Source organism: Thermobia domestica, chromosome 12, assembly GCF_964235325.1.
Source record: "Thermobia domestica chromosome 12, izTheDome1.hap1.1, whole genome shotgun sequence".
In the NCBI taxonomy this organism is placed as follows: domain Eukaryota; kingdom Metazoa; phylum Arthropoda; class Insecta; order Zygentoma; family Lepismatidae; genus Thermobia; species Thermobia domestica.
The window spans coordinates 154,061,395-154,074,030 of record NC_137465.1 but is presented as its reverse complement, the minus strand read 5'-3'; the positions used below and the strand labels follow the sequence as shown (position 1 = coordinate 154,074,030).

General features: G+C 36.0%; 1 protein-coding gene across 1 annotated transcript in view; it reads left to right on the top strand.

Moving 5' to 3' along the window:
- Positions 1-9,086: 9,086 nt before the first annotated feature.
- The window catches only part of LOC145666746 (ELMO domain-containing protein 3-like), a 56,000-nt gene continuing 52,450 nt past the window's right edge, over positions 9,087-12,636 (top strand). Inside the window, exon 1 of the mRNA XM_081734289.1 lies at positions 9,087-9,275. The gene's annotated coding sequence lies outside the window, so the exon portion shown is untranslated. The remainder of the gene's footprint in view (positions 9,276-12,636) is intronic.

The following is a 12,636-nucleotide window of genomic DNA, read 5'->3' as shown; positions in this document are numbered from 1 at the left end:
TTCGTAACAACGTCACTTATAACCATTTTTCACTATGGTAATTAGTGTTGAAATAGAAAGCCATAGATTTTCCACTATTTCTTGTTTTAATATAGAAATAGAGTTCGGTAAGAAATTTATAATGCATAGTCGCTGAATTCATATCAACTGCTCCTGACTCTATATTTTAACGCTTTTGCTCTATGCTACCACTTCCAGTTGCAACAGAAGAATGAAGTCCAAAATGAAACCTATACTTATGGTTTAAATTCTATATTAGAAAATGCTTCTTTTGCAGTTAATGGTGGAACTTCATTCTTGAATGCATCCCCCTTTCTATTCTTTGAATTCTTCGTATATCCATTGGAGAAATTCGGGCTTCCCTTCGGTAGTCAAAAATCAGTTTTCAGATATAACCTTAAGAAGATTGGCTAAGATTGATTTCCGTCTTGCGCCAGTCCAGCCATTCATATAAGACATTATTTTGTACTTGTGAAGAAATCTATCGAAGTCCTTACTAAGACGAACATAATCAAGTATTAAGAACATAAACGGGACCATTGGTTCCGGCGTAATTTCCACTAGAAGCCATGTTTGAAGCACTAGAATTTGAGTTGGAGGATATTATTGTGTACCACAATGTGTAATCAAACAAAATATTTAATTGAATTTTAAAATGTGTATAAAATAGACAATGTATTAAGTGGAGGTTGTTTGAATATTCTTTAGGATTCATAATCCAATGGTAAATTTAGATGGCCTTTACTTCTACAATGCAAATGACCGGCTATGACTTCTAGAACTAGGAAGACGCAGAAAGAATGTGTAAGAATGTTGACATGACGGAAAAATCATATAAATACTACCGGGTTCTCTTCTGGGTATTGGAAGTTCTATTTTGACGTCGAAACTCTGCGAGTCAGATTATTCATCATTAGTTTTTCTACTCAGTCATTCTGTCCATCAGAGGTTCTGCTTATCACCGTTACCAAAAGTAAGTGATTATGCTTTGTCTTCTCCAGTCTTTAAGTCATACCAGTCCATACCATACTCTGTGATTATTCAATTATTCAACATCAGATCATTAAATTCATATTTCAAATTATTTCTGTGTTATCGAATTTTATCTTTGAATTTCTATTCCCATATTTCTTATCAATTCTGAGCTACGTTTTCTACGCCCCCAAGACTTGCATTAATTTAAATTACTTCTTGGAGGAACTGGGTGGATGTCAAGGGCATTCAGTAATTTTTTGTATGAGAATGGTTTGGGGTTCTCAATCCAGATAAAAGATCTCCGTTTGACATGCCTCCGGAAGTTTTTTACTGCCTTTTACGTCACAAAACCAGTCACGGTTAAGGTAGATTGCGAACCAATTTTAGGTTTTAGCATGGTGGAGTGCGCCATCTTATGGATAGTGGTACAAGTGATTTTGTATGTTGAAATTCACTGTTCAAATTGATTTCGGTCTCATAATGTTTAACCAAGTGCAGGAGTTTGCAATCATATTTCAAAGTGTATTTATACGTTTTAGAAATTAAGTGCTAAGGTTATATTTAAAGTGGTTTAGGAATTTAATTTTATATTACATATAGGGAAATGTTATATTAGTTATTGTATGTCAATGATATAGGTATATTTTATTCAATTTCATGTGTATTTTTGATTAACTTCAATTTTGAGACATTGAATGTTGATTTAGTTTTGAAAACACCAGTAGTAACACCAAACAAAATTTCAAAATTGTTTCAAGTTTGCAATTTAGGAATGTTTCATTCTGATAAGCCTGTGAAGTATAATATTCCAGAACAGGTATATGGAAGCGACAATAAATTCATGGAAGTCAATAAGTTATGTAAATGGCATTCATTCTTATTTTTATGCGAGACGTCTAGTTTACGAGTCACTTCTCCATCGAAATGTTTAACGGACATGATTTTTAATAAATCATTTACTGATTGTGAAATTCAAACTATCGCACATAAGCTTGAGTATAGTCATCTTCATACTCCTGCAGGATTATTGGTTAATTCTTTAATACCAGGACACATTACAAAAAGAACATCTCATAACGTTCTTCATACTGAACCGTTAGTCTATGGTAATAACGAAACACAATTTATTTTGTGTGAAAACTTTGAAAACATTTTTATAAAACACTGTATTGCCCTCGAGGCAAACTATTAATGTGGTCAACACGAACGTTGTTTTGGCAATAAATATCTCAGTTCCACATTTAAACGTAACGTATGCAATTAAATATTTAGATCAAATCAGTGCTAAATTAGAATCACTTCAACTTGATGGAAATAGTTTGCATATGCTACATTTTGACAACTTACATTGCATTTTTCGATTGTAATCCCGATTATGTTAGTCTTATGTCTTGCTTTATTGTTGTATTTATTTTTTAAACTGCGAAAACTAGAGGAAAATTATGCTAATTCACATGCACATAATATTGAGGGTAGTAATCATTGAGCTACTTACCGAACAATGTATATTTATTTTATCCTTATCACTATATTTATGTATTTAAGCTTACTATGTATATCGTGAAAAGCATACATACCTGGAACATATATTAAAAAGGAAAAGAGAAACAAAATATTAGTTTTCTTTTTGCTTAAATATTTCCAAATATTAGTAGAAGAAAATTAGTATTGTTAGTTAATAGAGATAGATCATAGGAACGTAGGCACTGTACCTTGCATGAAGCACAAGTACACTTCCTCACCTCATTCCAAAGTTAAGTGTTGATTTTGAGAACATTTTAAGTTCTTTCTAAATAATTAAAATAGAATGACTATGGTAATAATTTATAGATGTATTTAGTTTTTATTTGAATTAACTCAATTCATGATCTAAGGCTACGAAGGTGTGAGACGTCATGCTAAAATTGTTAGTCTTATTTTCATACGATTATATTAAGAGAATGTTATTTATGGTCTGCGTATTAAAGCGCAGGGAACATTTAGTTCTTATTGGAATGTTTTATTAGAGAAATACAATATTAATAGTAATACTAGTGCATTGAGGCACGAGATTCAACTTCCCTCCCTATTTCACAGGCTTGGGACTGTTCAGGACATATAGTATCCTGAGCTAGGTTAAGACTGAATAACGTACCTTTTGTTTATGATGAATATAGAAATCTACAGTAGACCTTTAAGGTTCAGATAGATGAAGAAAAGACAAAAGAAAGTAGTTGAAATAGAAAATAAGTTTTATTATTGCTTGTAGTTGTAGATATTATATTATTTTATTTCGTTATGTTCAAGAATATTCAGCAGTCCCTTCATTCTCTTCTTTTGCAGAGAATGGACGGACAAATTATTTCTATCATCGAAGCTACGACATTAATTTGTATAATTATTGGAGTTATATTATTTATAAGACTGTTGCTCAAATATGATTGCACCTTCTCGAAATGTTGTATGCAAAACTTGGAAACACCGCAACCCACTGGCACTCACGTATCTCATTATGTTCCTACTTTGTTGACCGAGTCACGTGACAATTTGTTTGTAATTCCATCTACGTCAAACTCATTATATTGAATTGAATTGAATTGAATTTCTCTTTATTTCAGCGGGCGAGGTCAATCTTTTCATTCCTAGTAATTCTTTCTAATATTCCTCTATCTAGTGATAACTTTACTTCAGTTTCTTTGAATAAAACTCGTTTAGCCGTGTGCGATATGCAAATGACTATTACCTAAAATAGAGCATCCCTTTAACCTATAAATCCTACCTAGGCATTGCAGGTCACCAATTTTTATAACAACTAAAAGCAACATGACAGGTCGATTAGAACATAATTTCTACAAATAATTATAGCACCACTAGTAACGAAAGAAGTCAGAATGGAAAAAGAAAAGAGAAAAAATGGTTTCACTTCTGATGTACAACACTTCACTGAACTGTAACTTCGAATTCACGACATTTATATTTTTCAGTTTTGTTCACAAACCACTACAACTTTAAAAACACAAAGGACTATCACTATATTGTGATGGAAGTACCACGAATCACTATCACAATAAAACAAGAAACACCGAGAATATACTAAATTATTCTTCAATAAATTTTCTTGCGACATTTATGAAGTATGAATGAAGTACAGGAAGTTTGAATATTCTTTAGGATTCACAATGCAATGGAAAATTTAGAGTGCCTTGATCTCTACAATGCAAATGACCGGCTATGACTTCTAGAACTAGGAAGACGCAGAAAGAATGTGTAAGAATGTTGACATGACGGAAAAATCATATAAATACTACCGGGTTCTCCTCCGGGTATTGGAAGTTCTATTTTGATGCCGAAACTCTGCGAGTCAGATTATTCATCATTAGTTTTTCTACTCAGTCATTCTGTCCATCAGAGGTTCTGCTATTACCGTTACCAAAAGTAAGTGATTATGCATTGTCTTTTCTAGTCTTTAAGTCATACCAGTCCATACCATACTCTGTGATTATTCAATTATTCAACATCAGATCATTAAATTCATATTTCAAATTATTTCTGTGTTATCGAATTCTATCTTTGAATTTCTATTCCCATATTTCTTATCAATTCTGAGCTACGTTTTCTACGCCCCCAAGACTTGCATTAATTTAAATTACTTCTTGGAGGAACTGGGTGGATGTCAAGGGCATTCAGTAATTTCATGTATGAGAATGTTTTGGGGTTCGCAACCCAGAAAAAAATGTCTCCGTTTGACATGCCTCCGAAAGTTTTTTACTGCCTTTTACGTCACGAAATCGGTCACGGTTAAGGTAGATTGCGATACTATTTTAGGTTTTAGTAATATATCGCAAAAAGAATCAGAAAAGCGTAGCTATTTATGTAAGTTATTAAAAAAAATGACGCGTAACTTTTGCAGACTTCGGGGAAGAATACGCTGTAGGTTCAAACTAAACAGTATCACTAAGGTTAGAGAGATTGCCAACCTTTATCAATGTCGTCAGCAATATAGTGAAACATATAACTCTAAAGAAAACACTTCATGGACACACAGATTGTATATAACACAAATATCAACAATGCTATATTCTAATATGTACATTAAATTCATAAGAAACGAAGGGAAAGAAAAATGGAATTAGGGCAAGAATGTGCTGAGGAAGAAAAAAATTCGTGAGCAAAAAGCGTATTCGAGGTATTGGGGTTCTCCAACATCCTTCAGCCTGAGCTAAAGGAAAAAACTGAACGGAGAAAGTTGATTTTGAGTTTAACGTCCCGTTCAACAGCAAGGCTATATGAGACGTGGACCTACTGATTAACGTGGTATCCGAATCACATGAGCTACCGCCGGGAATCGAACCCGGGCCTCGAACGGAGAAAGTGATAGAACGGGGATCGAACTAGGTTCTTGAAGGTAGCGTAAGTAGAAGAAAAGTACTCTTGAAACAAGTAAGAGTCATTGAGGATGCTTGAGAAAAATACTAAAAAGGACAAAACTTCACAAAGTGGAGCAAGAATATTTCCACCATAAAGAGTATGCTTAGGAAAAGATAAAAACAAAGCTGGAAGATTATAAAGAATAAGCATAAAAAATAGTATCTCCACCATAAAAAGTGCCGTAAGAGTTGAAGAAAATAGAGAGCTGTCCCGTACAGGAGAATGTAGAATTTCCAGCTCAAACCAAATACCGTCATTTTGAAGTTTGGAGATTTGGCTCAGAAGAGCGTGTGCTAGAATCGGGACGGCGAATTTTCTTGGGATTTTCGAGCAGTGAACATCAGGATTACTTGTAGACATGAAATGAATATGGTAGACGATATTCCTTGAGAAAGGGAGAGGCCGGAGGTTAGGAAAATTCAGGCTCTTCAGGAAGTTGCCTTGACCATATCCGCTCAGCTACGCTGGCTTCTTCAAGTCTCGTTGATATTTCGCCAACTAGCTAATAAGTATATCTACCAGAAACCAAACTTCATCACGCAAGAACCTCGGTACAAGTACCAGAGTTTCAACTTCCGCTCCAACCCAACTTATTCGATAGAGAATTATTCTGATAGGTCCTAGCCTTCGCAAAGAATTTCCAAGTCCGGAAGTAGATGAGGGTATTTAAAGGATCCATCTAAGCTCGATGGACAACCGTTGTCGTCGATTATGGAAGGTCTCTTAGTTTTATTACAGATTATGGAACAGTATTACAGGATATTACATAAAAGAAATATCGTGAATCTGCATTATTTACTTTAGTCGGTCACAGTTCTCAAACAAAGAGAGGGAAGTTCATTGCTTGCTTTAATGTTCGTGAGTATAATAACACATACAGAGTAAAATAAAGAGAGCAGATTAAGTTTAAATCAGTGGACGAAGTCAGACGGTATGCGGTGGTATGCCATACCGCCTCTGTTTTTTCAGTAATGAAGGCATGCCACCTATAGTTTTTCAGTGACCAAGGCATACCGTCACTGGAGAGTAGATGCTGAAATACCATTAATAAATCCATTTTTATACACAGTAATAGACGAATAGCTTCGCACGTAAAAAGATTTTATTTCTTATGTAGAAATAATTTCTAAGTTAACAACACCGACATTTTGGTTATCTTTTTTCTACCTTTTCTTTTTAAAAGAGGTGTCTTCAAAGAAGTCCATCTAGTTTATATTTTGATGTGCCATATTGAATTGTTTCTTTCTTATGCGTGTCTTCTTGCATTAATGCATATGTCATGTTTTGAACATAAACGGATTTAGGAGTTGTCTACTATGGGGAAGGATCTTCCGCAGGTTTGGAATACCTCTTAGTGAAGTAGGGAGTCCGGGTGATTTCCCGCAGGAAACAAAAACTCAGTTCTTGAGCATTATGAATTCTCTATAATCGGAAGCTCTCCAATGGTTTTCAGCTTTTATGTAAATAAAAATGCAATCTCTTAGGCAACATACCCTCACTGTATTTCAACATTTAGATAGCCGGTATGTCGAGTCAAAATCGTAATAAAACATACCACCTCTGCTTTTTTCTCACTTCGAACACTGGTTTAAATTGATTGAAATTGGAACCAATCGATAACCGATCGGAGGTTAATCTCTGTTTAATAAACAATACACACACAGAGATTATACTAACATAAAATAAGCACATTTTCCTTATTAATGTCCGCTACTTATCGAGTATCGGTAATAGTTAATAATCATTCGATACTTGACCAGTTTGATTACGTGAATCATACAGGGGTGGGACAAAAAAAAATCTAAAACGTTTGCAAAAGTGTGAAAATCATACCTAGTATGGTGTGGGGCCTCCTTTTGCGTCCAAAACAGCTTGGATCCGACGTGGAATGGACGTATAAAGCTCCTGATTCGTGGTGCGTGGAATTTTGTATCACTGTTCCTCCAAAACATGCTCCAGTTCCTTAAGGGATGCTGGTGGAGGGTAATGAGACCAAACAGGCCTTCCTAACTCAGACCACAATGGCTCAATGATGTTCAGATCTGGTAATTGTGGGAACCAGAGGAGGTGTGATAGCTCTTGGTCATGCTCCTCGAACCATGATTTCCCCGCTTTTGCAGCGTGACGGGGTACGAAATTATCTTGGTAGATGCCATCACCATCAGGGAACAATATTTGGGCCATGGCTAGAACCTGGTCTTCCAAAATGGTCTCATACGCCTTAGTTTTCATCATTCCATGCAGGGCTATGATGGGACCTGCGGAAAACCACGATATCACTGCCATACTGTAACAGAACCACCCCCATGTTTTACAGTTGGGAGCAGACAGTCTGTATCATAGGCCTGCAACGGTGTTCTCCATACGTAAACACGACCGGTTGTTGGAAACAAGGTGAAGGTCGATTCATTGAACCACATTACGTGTTTCCACTGCTCATGAGTCCACGCCTTGTAGTCCTTGCACCACTGGATACGTCTCTTCGCATTTACTACTGTGACCAGCGGTTTGGCGATAGCGGTCCTACCATGAATTTTCACTTTATGAAGTTCCCGTCGCACTGCTTTCGATGAAACCGGGTTCTGTAGGCGGGAATTAAGTTCAGGCGTAATTTTCATTGCAGTGGTCTTCTTTTTAGCTGCTACAATCCGTTTTAATGCCCTCCGGTCCCTATTTGACAGGATTGCCTTCGACCACTGTTGTGTTTTGCAGACGTCGTTTGCCCATGAATTGTGTATGCCCTCGTGACATTGGACACAGTGCCTTTCGATACTCCTACAATGTTCGCCACTGTTGCCACTGAAGCTCCAACCAGACGGTCACCAACGATCGTGCCTCTTTGGAAGTCTGTCAGGTCGCCCATTTTACCGCACCACTTTCACACCACGATACTCACAGGTGAACTGGTTACTGCTGACGGAAGAGGAAGGTCCACATGACACATTGAAAACAAAAAACGATCCGCAACCGCAACACGCGTTGTATCAAGGATTTGCGTTGTATAGAGAAGGGCCAAACTTACGTGTCCTATATGAAGTGTTTTTAGATTTTTTCTCTACCCCTGTATATTCATATATTCTTTACATAATGTAATGAAAACTAATCAAAGGGTTAAAATAGATCAGAAACCTCCGAAATTTAAATTTTTGGAAACTTTTTGCTCATAAAATGGAACGAGATAGACCAAACAAAACTTATGGAGGTACAAGCCCGGCCTGTAAGGTGTACTTCGTTACCTTGTTCATTTATTTTTATTTATATGCATGTGTTTTAACTACTATTAAATAATATGTTTTTAATTTATACTCGTTAGTGAAAGTCCTCATAAAATAAATTTGAGCCCATGAATACAACTTCTGTCCTAAGAAACAATTTTTAAGGCAGTACGCGTGAATTTCGTGGTGGAATAATTACATATAATAGGCTGACAAATAAGGTAGCATGTAATCATTTCCATTTCATATTAATTTACACACATTTTATCAATGTGAACTCAATTATTTGGGTATGAGCCAGGATAAAACAGTCCAGAACGTTTTAGAGCAAGAAAAGTGAAAAGGAAACGTTTTTCTTCTAATTTGATGGACTCTTTTTAATCTGCACATTATTTTTAATATCGACTGTAAACTTGATTGCAAATTATGCTTTGATTGCAGTCCGGTACGGAATGAAGGCCCAGTGCACCACAATAGCGAAATCGCTCATTCGTTGCGCTCAGAACTCATCACTCAACAACAATACTAGTTCTATAATTCAGCAGTGAATTCTTGAATGCTGGGATTGTTTATGTACTTTGTTTATTACCCGTGGGTATTTGCAATCACATCAACGTTGATTTACGTGCAGATGTAGAGGTTGACAGTTGAGAAGATTAAATGATATGCTACTGAAAAGTGAGTAATGCTTATAATATAAATCTTTAGCCTATAGGAAGTTTATATGGTTGATGCTTATACCGCTTGTTTGCATGTGCGTTTGTAGGTACCTGTCCTACGAGCTACTATTGATTTAATTAAATTCCCATTAAGACACACATTCAATAGATTCTGATAAATTTATTTATCACATAATTTCTCTCTGGTATTATTGACTGAATGATACAAAGCTGAAATATTAAATTTAAGCATGTTACCTATTGTGTAGCTTGGCTAGGGCTAGTGTCGTGTTCATTGACAGTTCGAAATTGAACACATAAATTCGTGGATGCCTTTCTTTCGAGAATATCGTTAATAATTATGAAAGTAAACCTTACAATACACACTCCAGCTTCACATTGATAACAGGATCAGTTTAAAAAAGTAGAGGAGAGTAAGGTTGTAGGGTAGAGTTAGGGAAGTTTGGATCCGTTTTTTAAAATTAAACGACCGTAATTTTTCGTGATTGTATAATGAACGAACTGGAGTGCGGATTGTAAGGTTCACTCATTATTGTATCTAATATATATATATATATATATATAAATTTCAGTTTCTTACAGGACGAAATGATTCCATTATTATTTGAAATTGTAATGGGCAGATATAGAATAGATCGGCACCAAATGTATCTCAGTTGCAACCTAGCCCTTTCTCTGTTTTCTTCCGAATAACGACACAACGACTTCTTCACAGTTCTAGAACCAGAATCAACATCTCTAGTAAAACTGACTATGGCTTGTTCCGCATTCAGAAAAGCTTTCCATTAATTTCTGTCCATAGCTAACTGAAACCGTTTCTACTTTATATTAATATACAATCTGTCACAAAACATAGCACCACTCAGAGTAACGCAAGGGTATCATTATATTTACTATTTAATAAGCCATTCCGTGGCATACTGGTAGCTATTTGGTGTTGCAACTTTTAAGTTTGGGGAGGGTCAGAGCAGTATTTGCGTTACAGTAGTTGAGATGCTCTCCGTTTGGTGCAGGAGCGTCATTTCAGACTTTGCTTGGGGGGGGCAAGAGCATTACCGACATAAGACTTTCACGTTTTGTACTAGTATATTAGTAGGCAATCTATTAAAGTTTATGTATTCCTCAAACTCTTGGGGGGGGGGCAATTGCCCCCTCCTGCCCCCCTAAATGACGCCCCTGGTTTGGTGACTCTGTACTCAATATGAGTGTAGTTGAGGCTTAAAAATGTTCATTTTGTTTGGTGTTTTGAAGCGGTGTAAAGTGAAATTCTAATAAAAATTACGTATTACTGAATGTTTCTTTTGTTTACGTTGTAAACGGAAGTGCTTCAAGTACATTATAAAACGTTGAAGAATCTCATTATCAACGGATCTAGAATCTCGAAATATGAGAAAAGTGTGTGACACAAGCCTTTGTAAGCAAAGGCGAATTCTGACACTGCGAAGTGTGGGCTACTCAAATAGACAAATCGCCAAAGACTGTCAATACATCATACGATCTTTGGTAGAATAATACAGAATCAAGGAGAGCATGGTATGTCTTCTGAATGAGAACGGTGTGGCAGAAAATGAAAACAACTGCGAGATTGGATCGAGAGATTTGTCGCTTGGCTGTATCAGATAGAGCTTTCAGGGGCATGAAATGCAGCGGCTATTTATTCTAATTCAGGTTATAACATAAGCCGGGTGACTGTTGTCAAACGATTTAATGAAAAATGGTTTCATAAGAAAATTCTAAGAAAAAACCCACTTTTAACTGATTAACATGTAAACGCTAGAAGAGAGTTCGTGAGTAGACACGGTACACGAAGTAATGAACTGTGGTGGCACGTAATTTTGTTGAATGAGGAGAAGTTTATGATTGTTTGGAATGACAGCGGAGTTAAATTTTGGGTGAGAAAAGGAGAAAATGGGAAGCCACAGTCCGCATCTCTCTCTACCCTTCCAGAGCCTTTTTCAACATTACCTCCAGCTTGTCTAATTGTCAGACACCAGCATTCCTTGAACACATGGTAGTTAAAATTGGTTTATTTTGTGTAAAATTCTGTAAAGAATAACTAATTTCCGTTATGTAGGCCTACCCAAATAACAAACCCAAATATTACAACAGTTAGTTATGGACTCAATAGTAGGTTCGCAACACAATAGTGTAAACTTTTGATACGGACGTTTTTCAGAAACATTTCAATTGCGGTTATCAGACGTATGCAGTAGTCACTAGATAGCAGAGTTGGCAAAAACCATGGTTTTTATTGAAAAAACCGATTTTTTGGTTTAAACCAGTTTTTTTGTTTAAACAAGGTTTTTTTTTGGTTTAAATAATTTGCTCTATGTATTCAGATCATATATGGACAGAAATAAGTTTGTTTCGCCTTGGTGTTATTATGCAACAACCGAGTTATGCTGGAAGGGGTCACATAAGCTTAAAGCGGAATCCAAACTGCTTCTCGACTTACATCCGAGAGAAACTGTCCTCCATTTGAACTTGGAACCAGAACTAATTGGCCACAAATGCGACACGTCTGCCGACTCACTCACGAAGGACTCCTGATAAAAATACGTTGTACTGATCTTTACGTAGGCCTACTTGTTAATATAATTGTAAAGAGTCATTTCAGAAGAATAAAAAAATAAACAGTTGCACAAGTGAAACCATTATACAGAATTACATATGGACAATTTCAAAGTACTTCGGAGTACAGAAGAACTAATTTAGTTCAAGTTAGTTAACAACGACTTTTATTGGTCCAAATTAAAGAAATACAACGACTTAATTTGCATATCAGTGAGAAAAGTGAATAAAGATGCGAATTATTTGAGTCCACTTTGGCTCAGACACATTTAGACAATAGATATCAGATACTTCTCATTTCACCAAATGCCTCTCGTGGGGTTTGTATGACCCCCCCCCCACACACAAAAGTATTCGATGTATTTTATCAATAGTAAACATTATTGAAACGAAACAATATTTAGAATCTTTCTTTGATTGCAAATGTGTGTTCATCAAGATTTTACAAATACTTACACGTTTACGAACATTTTTCGTTTTTTGGTTTAAACCATTTTTTTTTTAACAGCTGGTTTAAACCAGCCAACCCTACTTGATAGCAAGAAAAGTGATGAGAAGGGAAGAAAGAAAGGATTTTTTTAAAAAAGAAGTAACCGAGTACTGCAAGTATCTCGCGAATGGGGAAAAAGAAAGTGTCATTTTTCGTGTTTGAATTATTGTTTTACCTTACCCGCGTGCTTTTGCTCTTGCAGGATTTTTCATTTCCTAGCGTAGTGATTTACGAAACAAATTCCCTCTTTCAAATTCTGGGACTGAAAAACTGCAACAAATAACAGTTTGTACTGAGG